Raw genomic sequence first — 10,479 nt, 5'->3', positions numbered from 1 at the left:
CGCGACCCTGTTCTGAAGGGTCATAAGTCGATCCGACTGGAGCTCAGCAGTCAAGTTACTAAGGGCACCAGCAGTTTCAATCACGGTGGACTCAACTACCCTCGTCAATTGCCTTATGTTCCTGCTGTTAGCCATGGATCCCCAGAACGGCAGAAAACCCTTTGCAAAGTCCCCAAATTCTTGACCTGTGGTGTCTTCTTTACTCAAGACACCTCTAACTATCCTTGTCCTGTGGTAATCTGCCGCTGCTGTGTAGGTGGGGGCAACAGAAATGAAACAAAACATGAGCCCGAAAAGTCAGGGGGCAACCATGTATAGGCTTTATCATGGCAGATGAAATAAGTACCCTTAGCTGCTAAAAACGCGGGGGAAGTCTGAGACCCAAAAACATACGTTTCAGTACAGACACTCTTCCCTAACTGAGCTCTGGGATTCTGGCCAGTACCTTGCAGACACAGGTGACCCTGATGGGGTACAATCCAAATCGGGGAGGATCTCTTAGCTTGCTGTTTCTCACTCAGAGTAGCTTCATATCCGGTCACGTTCCAATTTATATATGCAAATATCTCATCGTCCGGGGTATTTTCATAAGAGATTTCTCCCTTAATCATGTCAAATATACCTTTGACTAGGGCGCTAGTCTTGGGGTTGTCTTTTACAGAACGTAGGGGTTGGACTTCGCGTGCGTATATAAACATTGTTCTGTATGCCCACACAGAACCATTGTGGCTGAATGGCAGGATCAGATAAGGGATACCTTTATCCGTTGCGTGAGGCATAAGATCACACACCCAACAGTTAGTCGTGTTCATTACAAGTTGATGTTGGTGCAACAGCTGAACAAAGGAGTTATTAATGAACTCCAATCTCCTATTGGATTCATGGTCAGGAAGGGGGTGGAAAGAATGAGAGGAAACAGTAGGAGGAGGTATGGGTGATGCAGTGGGTGCAAATGTTACACGGAAAGAGAATAGAACGTTACTTATTAAAAATATCATCATACTGAATAACATACAAATGCACAATATTAAAAAACCTTTCGTTGTCATCACTTTGCATAATTTGTGTTTAAAGTTCGTTGGTTTGGCAGGTCTCTCCATCTCGGAAAACTCCATCCTCTCTAAAGTGCTGCCCGCGACGGCAGGTTGATTCCGCTAAAGAATGCTTCTGTCAGTCTAGGGCAACTCCCTTGGACCAACCAGAACCGTCGACCTAATGTCGTCAGCTGCACTCCAAAGACTTTAAGCAATCGCGGCCCTAGCAGCGGAACCCGGATGGCAGTTCGAAAAACAAAAATAAGCAAGTTTTCTTCAGATGGGAGAGCTGCACTTAAAAAAGTACTTGGAAGGAAAAAAAGAAATATCTTTATTTGTCCATAGGTCTCGGTCTCAAATTGTAACGTTCTCTTTCGGGTACTGTTTGATCCTGGAACAAGAGTTCAGGCTCTGTAGTGTTCAATCGCTTGGATGGTGGCACAGCCTCGTGCAAAATGTTCTCGCTTTCAAGTTCAGAGTTAGTTCCTTTTATACGTGCATCACTGAAAGGTATGACGCGTGGCAAGGTTTTAGGTTCTGGGTCAGCGACACCCTTCTGGACCCACTGGTCATATGGCAGAGGTGAAGGGATTCTCTTGCAGTGGACCCCGTGGATCCAGTTGGCCTTCCCCTCCACTCGAACAACCGATCTTGTGGAAAGAAGGACGAGGTGCGGTCCGGTCCACCTGGGCTGGTCGTTCTTAGTTCTCTGGAAGTTTTTGACCAAGACCCAGGACCCAGGGTCGATGGCGTGACCTGGAGTCTCGGAGATCGGAGGCAGGGTGTCGTGAACCTGTTGTTGCAAAACACGCAATTTAGCCGTCAATTCATACAGATAATCAAGTAAAACAGGGTGTTCGAGTTCACTGAACTTGGTGGGTCTAGGCACTCCCCATAAATTGGCCGGGCGGCCGAAAATGATTTCGTAGGGGCTAAGTTTCACTCGTGAATGCACAGTCATTCTGGTGGACAGGAGTGCTAGGGGTAGAGCATCAGGCCATTTAAGACCTGTGCTCGCTTGGATCTTGGCCAGTTTAAGTTTTAAAGTGCCGTTGTAGCATTCTACTAATCCAGCTGATTGGGGGTGATTTGCAGCATGGAACTTCTGCCGAATACCTAGCCCCTCACACACTCTCTTCATCACACGACCCACAAATTCACTTCCATTATCAGACCAGACCGTTCTAGGCATTCCAAACCTGGGGAAGTACTCTTTCACAAGGGCTTTTGCTGTGGATAAGGCAGTGTTGTCTTTTAGGGGATAGGCTTCTACCCATCTTGAGAAGGCACAAACAACAACGAGTACGTATTTTAAATTGTTGCACCTCTCCATGTGAATGAAATCTAGCTGCAAAACCTCGAACGGATACGTAGGAGGTGCAAAATGACCAGCTGGAGTTGGGGTTCCCCTACCAGGATTGTGCTTCAGACATACCATGCAATTCTTGATGACATTCTCTGCACACTTGGGAATTCCTGAATTTTGCCATACTGGAGCCAACAACTCGCAAATCCCTTTTACGCTGATATGAGCCATTCCATGGGCCATTGTAACCACTGCAAGCACATTTGCATCGGGTAACAACCATCTCTGATGCTCTGACAATTCAACCCAACAACCATTTGCATCCATTCTACCCGTACTTTCTCGCCACGTGCTCAACTCTTTCTCTGTGGCCTCAGCTTGGATGGACTTCACACTCTCTATCGTGTCTTCACACATCCCAACATCACCAGTCCATCTTGCAGGGCCTGCAACATACATTCGGCTCATCACATTCCTTGCAGTCTCTTTCGCGATTTCGTCAGCAAATGCATTTCCACGACCAACATCATCAGTCACCTTCTTGTGAGCACTACATTTCACAACCGCCACTTGCAGGGGTAAGGTCAGTGATTCAAGAAGCTCATTCACCAACTGACCATGCTGAATCTTAGCTCCATGCGAAGTCAGGACCCCACGTTCCCTCCACAGTCGTCCAAAACTATGAGCCACACCAAATGCATACTGACTGTCGGTATAGACAGTCACTTTCATTCCTTTTGACAACACACATGCTCTTGTAAGTGCAATCAATTCTGCTGCTTGAGCTGAATTATGTGGAATACGTGCAGCTTCAACAATTGAATGCAAAGTCGTGACAGCATATGCTGCAGTCGTGTCACCATTTGGAAGCTTGAAGCATGAACCATCCACCCATAATGTACCATCACATTCAGCAAGAGAAGTGTCCAGGAGATCTATTCTTCCTTTCGTTTCTTCCTCTGTTCTAAGGAAACAATCATGCTGTTCTGAAGCATCTAATTCCTCTACAATTGGCAACAATGTAGCTAGGTTTAGAGTGTTGCACCTTTTTATGTGCACATGACTCTCTAACAATGTTAATTCGTAACCCGACAATCGAGCACTAGTTAAGTGCTGTGTCTTGGTTCTATTTAACAACGTGTCTACTGCATGTAGGACCATCACGACTAGTGTATTATCCATTACTAGACCAGCAGACTGTCGAATAGAAACAGCTGCTGCCGCTGTGGCTCTTAAACAACTTGGCAATGCTCTAGCCACTGGATCCAAAGTCGACGAAAAATATGCACATGGACGCTGTTTGTCCCCAAATAACTGAGTCAGAACTGATAATGCACAACCTTCTTCTTCATGGACATATAATGTAAAGGGCTTACTGTAGTTGGGGGTACCTAACACAGGAGCCGAACATAATGCTGTGCGCAATTCAGAAAAACTTTTCTGACACTCTTCAGACCAAGGAATAGGATTAGGTGTGTCTTTACGCGTTAATGCCACCAAACGTTTGGCCAATAACGAAAAATTTGGAATCCACTGTCTACAGTACGATGTAATGCCCAAGAAAGCACGCACTTCTCTCTGTGTTTTTGGCACACTCAATTTCGCTATTGCCTGTATTCTTTCTGGGGTTAGTTTCCTTCCCTCCTTCGATAAGAGGTGACCTAAGTAGGTCACTTCTTGTCGGCAATATTGCAGTTTGGAAAGTGACACCTTGTGATGTAAATCACACAGATGGCGCAACAATGACATCGTTGCTTTCTTACAAATTTCCTCAGTATCTGCAGCAATAAGCAAATCGACGTACTGTACAAGAAGTGTGGCTCACTGGTTAGAAGCGGCAGACCCTGAAGCAGAGGTCGGCCCGGGACCAGGGTTCAATTCCCGACGCGGCAGGGTCTTGGGTCAATGTCCGCGGACTCGATAATTCTCGCTTAGGTGCCTAAGCTAACCATGGGTCCCACTCTGCAACTCTGGGCAATAGCTTGCTTAATCTCCACAACGGCCCCAGCAACGCCGGGGATGCCTGGCTTCACCTTGGGGTGCCCTCTCACAGGGAAAGCCAGGACGGGTTCCCCAGCGGTATACAGCGCCAGGACACCACGTAACGAGGTAACAGTGCGCTTTACAAGTATACATACATTACATTTTTACATTACATTACATTACAAGAGTAGCACCTTCAGGTAAAACAATCATATCAAGCTGTGTTTTTAGAACTTGACTGTATATTGATGGACTTTCACAGTAGCCCTGAGGAGCGCGTTTAAAGCGGAAGCTGCGACCTCCTAAACTGAAGGAAAAAATATCCCTGCTCTCCTCAGCAATCGGGATGCTGAAGAAAGCATTCTTCGGGTCGATCACCGAAAACCAAGAGGCAGGAGCTGGAATCATAGTCAATAATGTAGTAATGTCGGGGACAACTGGAAATTGTGGCACAACTATTTTATTCACCTCTCTAAGATCAATCACAAATCTGTACACAGGTGGTTGAGAGGGATCAGTTCGTTTTAAAACAGGCAGAACAGGACTATTGTAAACGTTTCCTCGTGTTTCTTCAATCACATCTTTTTCAATCAATTCGTAGACGATCGCTAGCAAAGCTTTTTCTCCTTCACTAGAGATTCTATATTGGGGAATTCGTGGCATTTGAACATTGGCTTTCAATGTTACAACATATGGTGGTATTTCTAAAAGACCCACATCATTAGGACCAGCAGCCCAAAGAATATCTGGAAGAAACGACAATTCTGCTGGAAGTTTATCCCTTGACAGACACATGGGAGAAACCACTTTCTTACCTAAAGTAAGTTGTACTCCTGAAGGAGAACAGTACAAAGTCGCATACAATCTTTTTAACAAATCCAATCCTAGCAAGTTTTCACCACAACCTGTTGTCAGAATAAGGGGTGCTTCGAATTCGCAAGGACCAACAGAAAGAGACAAAGGGTCAGAAATCGGATTTCTAACTGGGGCGCCAGAAAAACCTACAGAAACGTTCATTTCGCCAGACAAAGGTGCGCCAGGGAGTTTGGAGTGCATAATAGAGCTCTTTGTAGCACCAGTATACAACAGGAAAGGCTCTGACACACCTGATGTAATCAGCTCAACGTAAGGTCCACTCTGATCTACTGGAACTGAAACAACTCCCTCTCTTTGTCTATGGCTGTCCTAGCAATCATTACCTTCCAAATACTTATCTTCTGTATAATAATCATCAACATAGTATTGAGCTGTCCTGTCAGATGCGTTGTTCTGCTGATCGAACCTATTCATAGAATTTTGGGGTGGAAGGGGACGTGCGTTCTGGGGGACGTTTCCACGTCCTCTACCTCTAGGCGCTTGCTGAATACCACGACCTCTTACACTAGAACCACCATTTGCACGCTGTAACAAAATAGGACAACTATATTTGAAATGACCCTCTTCTTTACAATACGAACATTGGTTGGGGCCTACAGGGACACGTGGCTGAGTGTACTCGACTCTTTGCGAGTTCCTCTGATACTGTTGAGGCTGCTGAAAATTATTCTGATAGTTATTCTGACCACTATTGTTTTGACCACCACCACCACGTGGCGGATATGCTTGCTGTAGCAAAACCTTCGTTTTCAACTCCTTGGTTTTCTTTTCTGCTCTATCTTTCTCATCCTTGTCTCTATTTTCGTAATATTGTGCAGTAGCCAATATCTGGGCTGAAGATGAAACAGCCCAAGAACTTTCTGAATCCTTCAACTTTTTACACAATTCTGGAAGTGGATTGTGCACGAATTTGTCGACGAACAATCTCTGACCACCTTCTGTGGTCATATCTTGACCGCTGTGATCGACAAATGTTTCTTCAAACCTGGTGAAGAAATCTGAGACCGTCTCATCTTTCTTCTGCTTACATGCAGACAACTTATCCCAATTCACATGTATTGCAGGCATTATCGTTTTCATGTAATCAACTTTTTACCAGGAAGCTCTGCTACTAAAGGCTCAGGCTTAGCACCACCAACTTGTCGGGCATCTGCAGCAGTGATATTAGCCCATGAGTCACCTAATTCCTGATCATGATCTGTATGACGAATCTTACCCCATAAAGGCTGTGGAACCACATTCCCAAATAACATATCGATATCGGCTAAATTCATTATACATGACCCAGCAGTTTGTGACAACTCCTTGTAATACCCTGCAGGATTTTTACGGGGATCAGGTAATGTCTGTTTGAGTGCTAAAACTTCAGCTCGCTTCCATGGGACATGTACCCATACACGCTGAAAGTGTGGCAGAATAGGGGGTTCAACAGTTGTCGCCCTCTCTCCATTGTGGGGGAACTTCTCTCATGGGGTATTGTCGCGCCTTTTTCCTACTAGATGCACCAGGCTCAGATTGTGACCCAGAACTGCTCCCCTTACTCCGATATGATAACAATATTTCAACCGCTCTCTCGACATCGGGACCTACAATCATGCCCTCTCCAAACTTGAACCGTACACGACACAACTCTTGCGGGTTGCATTCCAGATCATTGTCTTCCAAATCCTCACAAAGGAAAACACACATTTGTTCAAAAACATATCTCTGCGTCGGTGCTTCCCATTGACGGAAGACTTCCACGACGGACTCTACATCATACTTTACAGTATCCATAACCCATTTACGCGCTAAACGATTCAATAAATCTCTCTCTTGGTAGTCAGGCAGTCGACTTCGCAACTGTCTTCGTTCCATGTTAGGGGTCGTAGTAGGCGACCCGAAAAGAGGTGAGAAAAGGTTAGTAACAGTGCTGGCCATTTTCTGCCGAACGGAAGGTGAAACTGAAGGAAGAACTGGTGGGAAAACGGGGTGAGATAAGGCAGAAGTAGAGACAATAGCAGAGGGAGCATTAGGAGAAATAGAAGGTGCACTAGGCAAAGTCGTAGAAAGCACAGGTGAGGTAGATTGGTCAGTGGGCCTTGAGGAGGCTGCACCGAAGGAGCAGGAGGCAATGTAATCACTGGTTGTGCAACTAAGGGTTGCGGAGGTGCTGTAGGATTCTGTGCATAGGGGGTGGCGAACTTAATAAATGCGTCATTAATGGATCTTTTTCAATGTTTTCCGCTGCATCTTGTTTAAGAGGCGGAAAAACTGGATAGCACTTATCTATTGCCATTTTACGTTGCCTGTGCAACTGCTCACTCATCTGCTCTTCTTCATTGTCTTTAAACTGCATAGCAGCTTGCATTACTGAAATACTCCTTTCTCTCTTATTTTTCTTCTCTAATTTAATTTCCTTTTATTTGGCCTCTTTACGCCATAGGCGAAAAGAGTCAAACATCGCCGGCCGGGCTTTCTTTTTGAAAAGTTTAACTTCGAGGTTATCTAGGATTTCGGTATCAAAGCTACCATATTGGGGCCATTTTAAAACACCATCTTTCCTGGTGTATTTGATCCATACTTCATTGTATGTGATGGGGCCTACTCCGTGTTTGACATATAACTCGTAAGTTGGAGTTCCAACCGGAGGAACCGGACATGAGTCCTCCAATCGGGAGTCCCTATTATTAAAACCAACACAAAACAAATTTCCAAGTCTAAGACCAGGCATCTTCGCTCTCTAGTCTAGCTCCAAACTTCAAAGGATTATCGATTACGATATTTCTCGTGAATACACGAGTCCTTCGGCTTTGGCGCTTGCAAGCTCCAAATCAAAGCCAACTAAGGACTGGGAGACGCTCCACTTATACCAAAATCAAATTATTTTATTATGATTTTGGCTCTCGTAAGAGGGCCACATAAAAGTGTACACATTTCCAGACATATCGGTTACATAAACACAAGAACCACATGAAAGTGTACATATTTCCAAACATATCGGTTACATAAACACAGAAAGCTAATAACAAGAGTAGAACATGTACCATTTACAAACCCTAGAATAAATGCAATACTAATTACGGAACCATGGGGAAAATACAGTGCTAACATGTGCCATAGAAAATATACAGAATCAACCCCACAAAACCACCTCCCAGAACTCAATTAATAAATAACAAGGAAGCCCTTAAAAAAATTAAAAATATAAAAACAAAACATTTCGTTGGGAGGGCAATAAAGTGCAGAAAGGAAAGCATTCAGTGTAAGTATACCCAAACGAAGACAGATAGGTTTTAGCCATCTGCCACGCAGTTTACGAAGTGCAGGGCAGATCAATAACACATGCATGCAGTCCTGATTGTTCACTTTACATAGGTTGCACAGAGGAGATGAACCATTCCATTTAGATAACAATTGGTTAAGAGGTATTAAATCATAGCGTAGGAGAAACCAGAACCTACGTATGCCATGAGGAAGGGACCATGAAACATAGGGTTGAGGTCGTCTCAACTGATACGAATCAAGGAGGTGAACGACATGGCTTTTCCCACAAATTAATTTTAAATCAGAGCGAAAACATAGATCCCATGAAGCAGCTTTCAGCACTGATTTCAACTGTGATGGTGAATACAGAAAAAGCGTGGTTTCATCTAAATTTAGCAAAGATACAGCTTTTCTAAAATTACAGACAAGTTGAGAAAACTCCTTAACCACTTGGCTGCTAAGGGTGTTCGATGAGCTCCATTGACTTTCCATTGAAATCAATGGAAAGTCCATGACGAGTTACCCTTGTCATTAGCGCTGAAGGGGTTAAGATTACCCAACAATTCAGTTCTGACGAGGGCTCTCATTGTACCTACTTCAGCTCTAGCAAGGCAAGCCACCCATCTTACCAGGGCACATACTCCCTGGGCCCAACTACTCCTAAGTCCAAAATCGAGTCTACAGGCTGCCAGCGAGCACGCAGTATTTAAGGAAGAGAGAGATCTTTGGAGCTTCCCCTCGATCTTATGGCAAAAGTCCCATTTTCCCATATCAATTAGTTCAATACCATATAATATTGTAGCGGGGATTTTGGATCTAAATACTTCCAATAAAATAGGAAAGTACCGTTTCCCCGTTACATGGTACAGGGCATTCAAACCTTTGCCATGGGCCAGAGCTTTGCGTGTACACTGCTCAATATGGAGTTTCTCACTCAAGTTAGCTGTAACAATTTTCCCTAGAAAAGTGTAAAACTTTACCACCTCCAGTTTTTGATCCCCAATGAACCAACCATAATCAACAGAACGGCATCTCTTCCTGCCAGCTATGCACATGACTTTACTTTTACTAATGTTGATCTTCATCGCATGGGCTACCGCAAACGAATGCAAAGCATGAAGCCGATTTGCCAAACCTTTAGGTGTTAGGTCAAGGATGAGAACGTCATCGGCATACATCATGCATGAAATTGGTGCCCCCCCAATCACCGGGGGAAAGCCCTCTCCGGCGGCCAGGGCAGCCGGAAGGTCTGCCGTGTATAGGGAGAACAAAAGGGGAGCCAGTAAACAGCCTTGTTTAAGGCCATTCAAAGTTTTTATTGTACCGGATAACCCCCTTTCGCCCCCCATCAAAACCTTGCACCAGGTCTCTGTATGTAGCGCCTTCACCAACTCCAACAAATAGTGTGGGAGCCTGAACGCTGCCAATTTTCTCCACAGCGTTCCACGATCAACTCTGTCGAACGCCGTGGAGAAATCAATAAAGGCAGCGTACACAACGCCACCTCTCACCTGCACGTATTTATTTGTTACCACCTGGAGGGCTGTAAGATTGTCCAGCGTGCCGTGATTCCTGCGGAAACCAGTCTGTTCTAATGGCAAAATATTGTTCTCCTCGGCCCAGTCGGAGAGGGATGTCAAGATACATTTCGCAAATACCTTTCCGACGGAGTCGAGAAGTGCTATCAGACGATAGTTACCAGGACTATCTCTGGAACCCTTCTTAAAGATAGGGACCAGGATACTTCCCCTCCACGAGGGTGGTACTGTTTTAGACAAAAAACACGCCCTAAAAAGTGGATACAGGATTTTACTCCACCTTACAGGATCGGATTTTAGGACCGTCATGGGTAGTTCATCAGGGCCCATTGCCCCAGAGACACGCATAGTTTTTATCGCCAACTCAATTTCTTTTTCAGCGGGGCAAATACAAAGGCCCAAAGAAGAGACACCACTGTCGGAGTCATTACAGATGGGGGCACCCTTTGTAATATCCATAATTAAGCTCCCATTCCCTGAATAAAGGTCTTGAATA

The sequence above is a fragment of the Lissotriton helveticus genome, chromosome 6 (genome assembly GCF_964261635.1).
Source record: "Lissotriton helveticus chromosome 6, aLisHel1.1, whole genome shotgun sequence".
NCBI classification, from domain to species: Eukaryota; Metazoa; Chordata; class Amphibia; order Caudata; family Salamandridae; genus Lissotriton; species Lissotriton helveticus.
The sequence above is the reverse complement of the archived record's forward strand: the minus strand, read 5'-3'. Positions refer to the sequence as shown.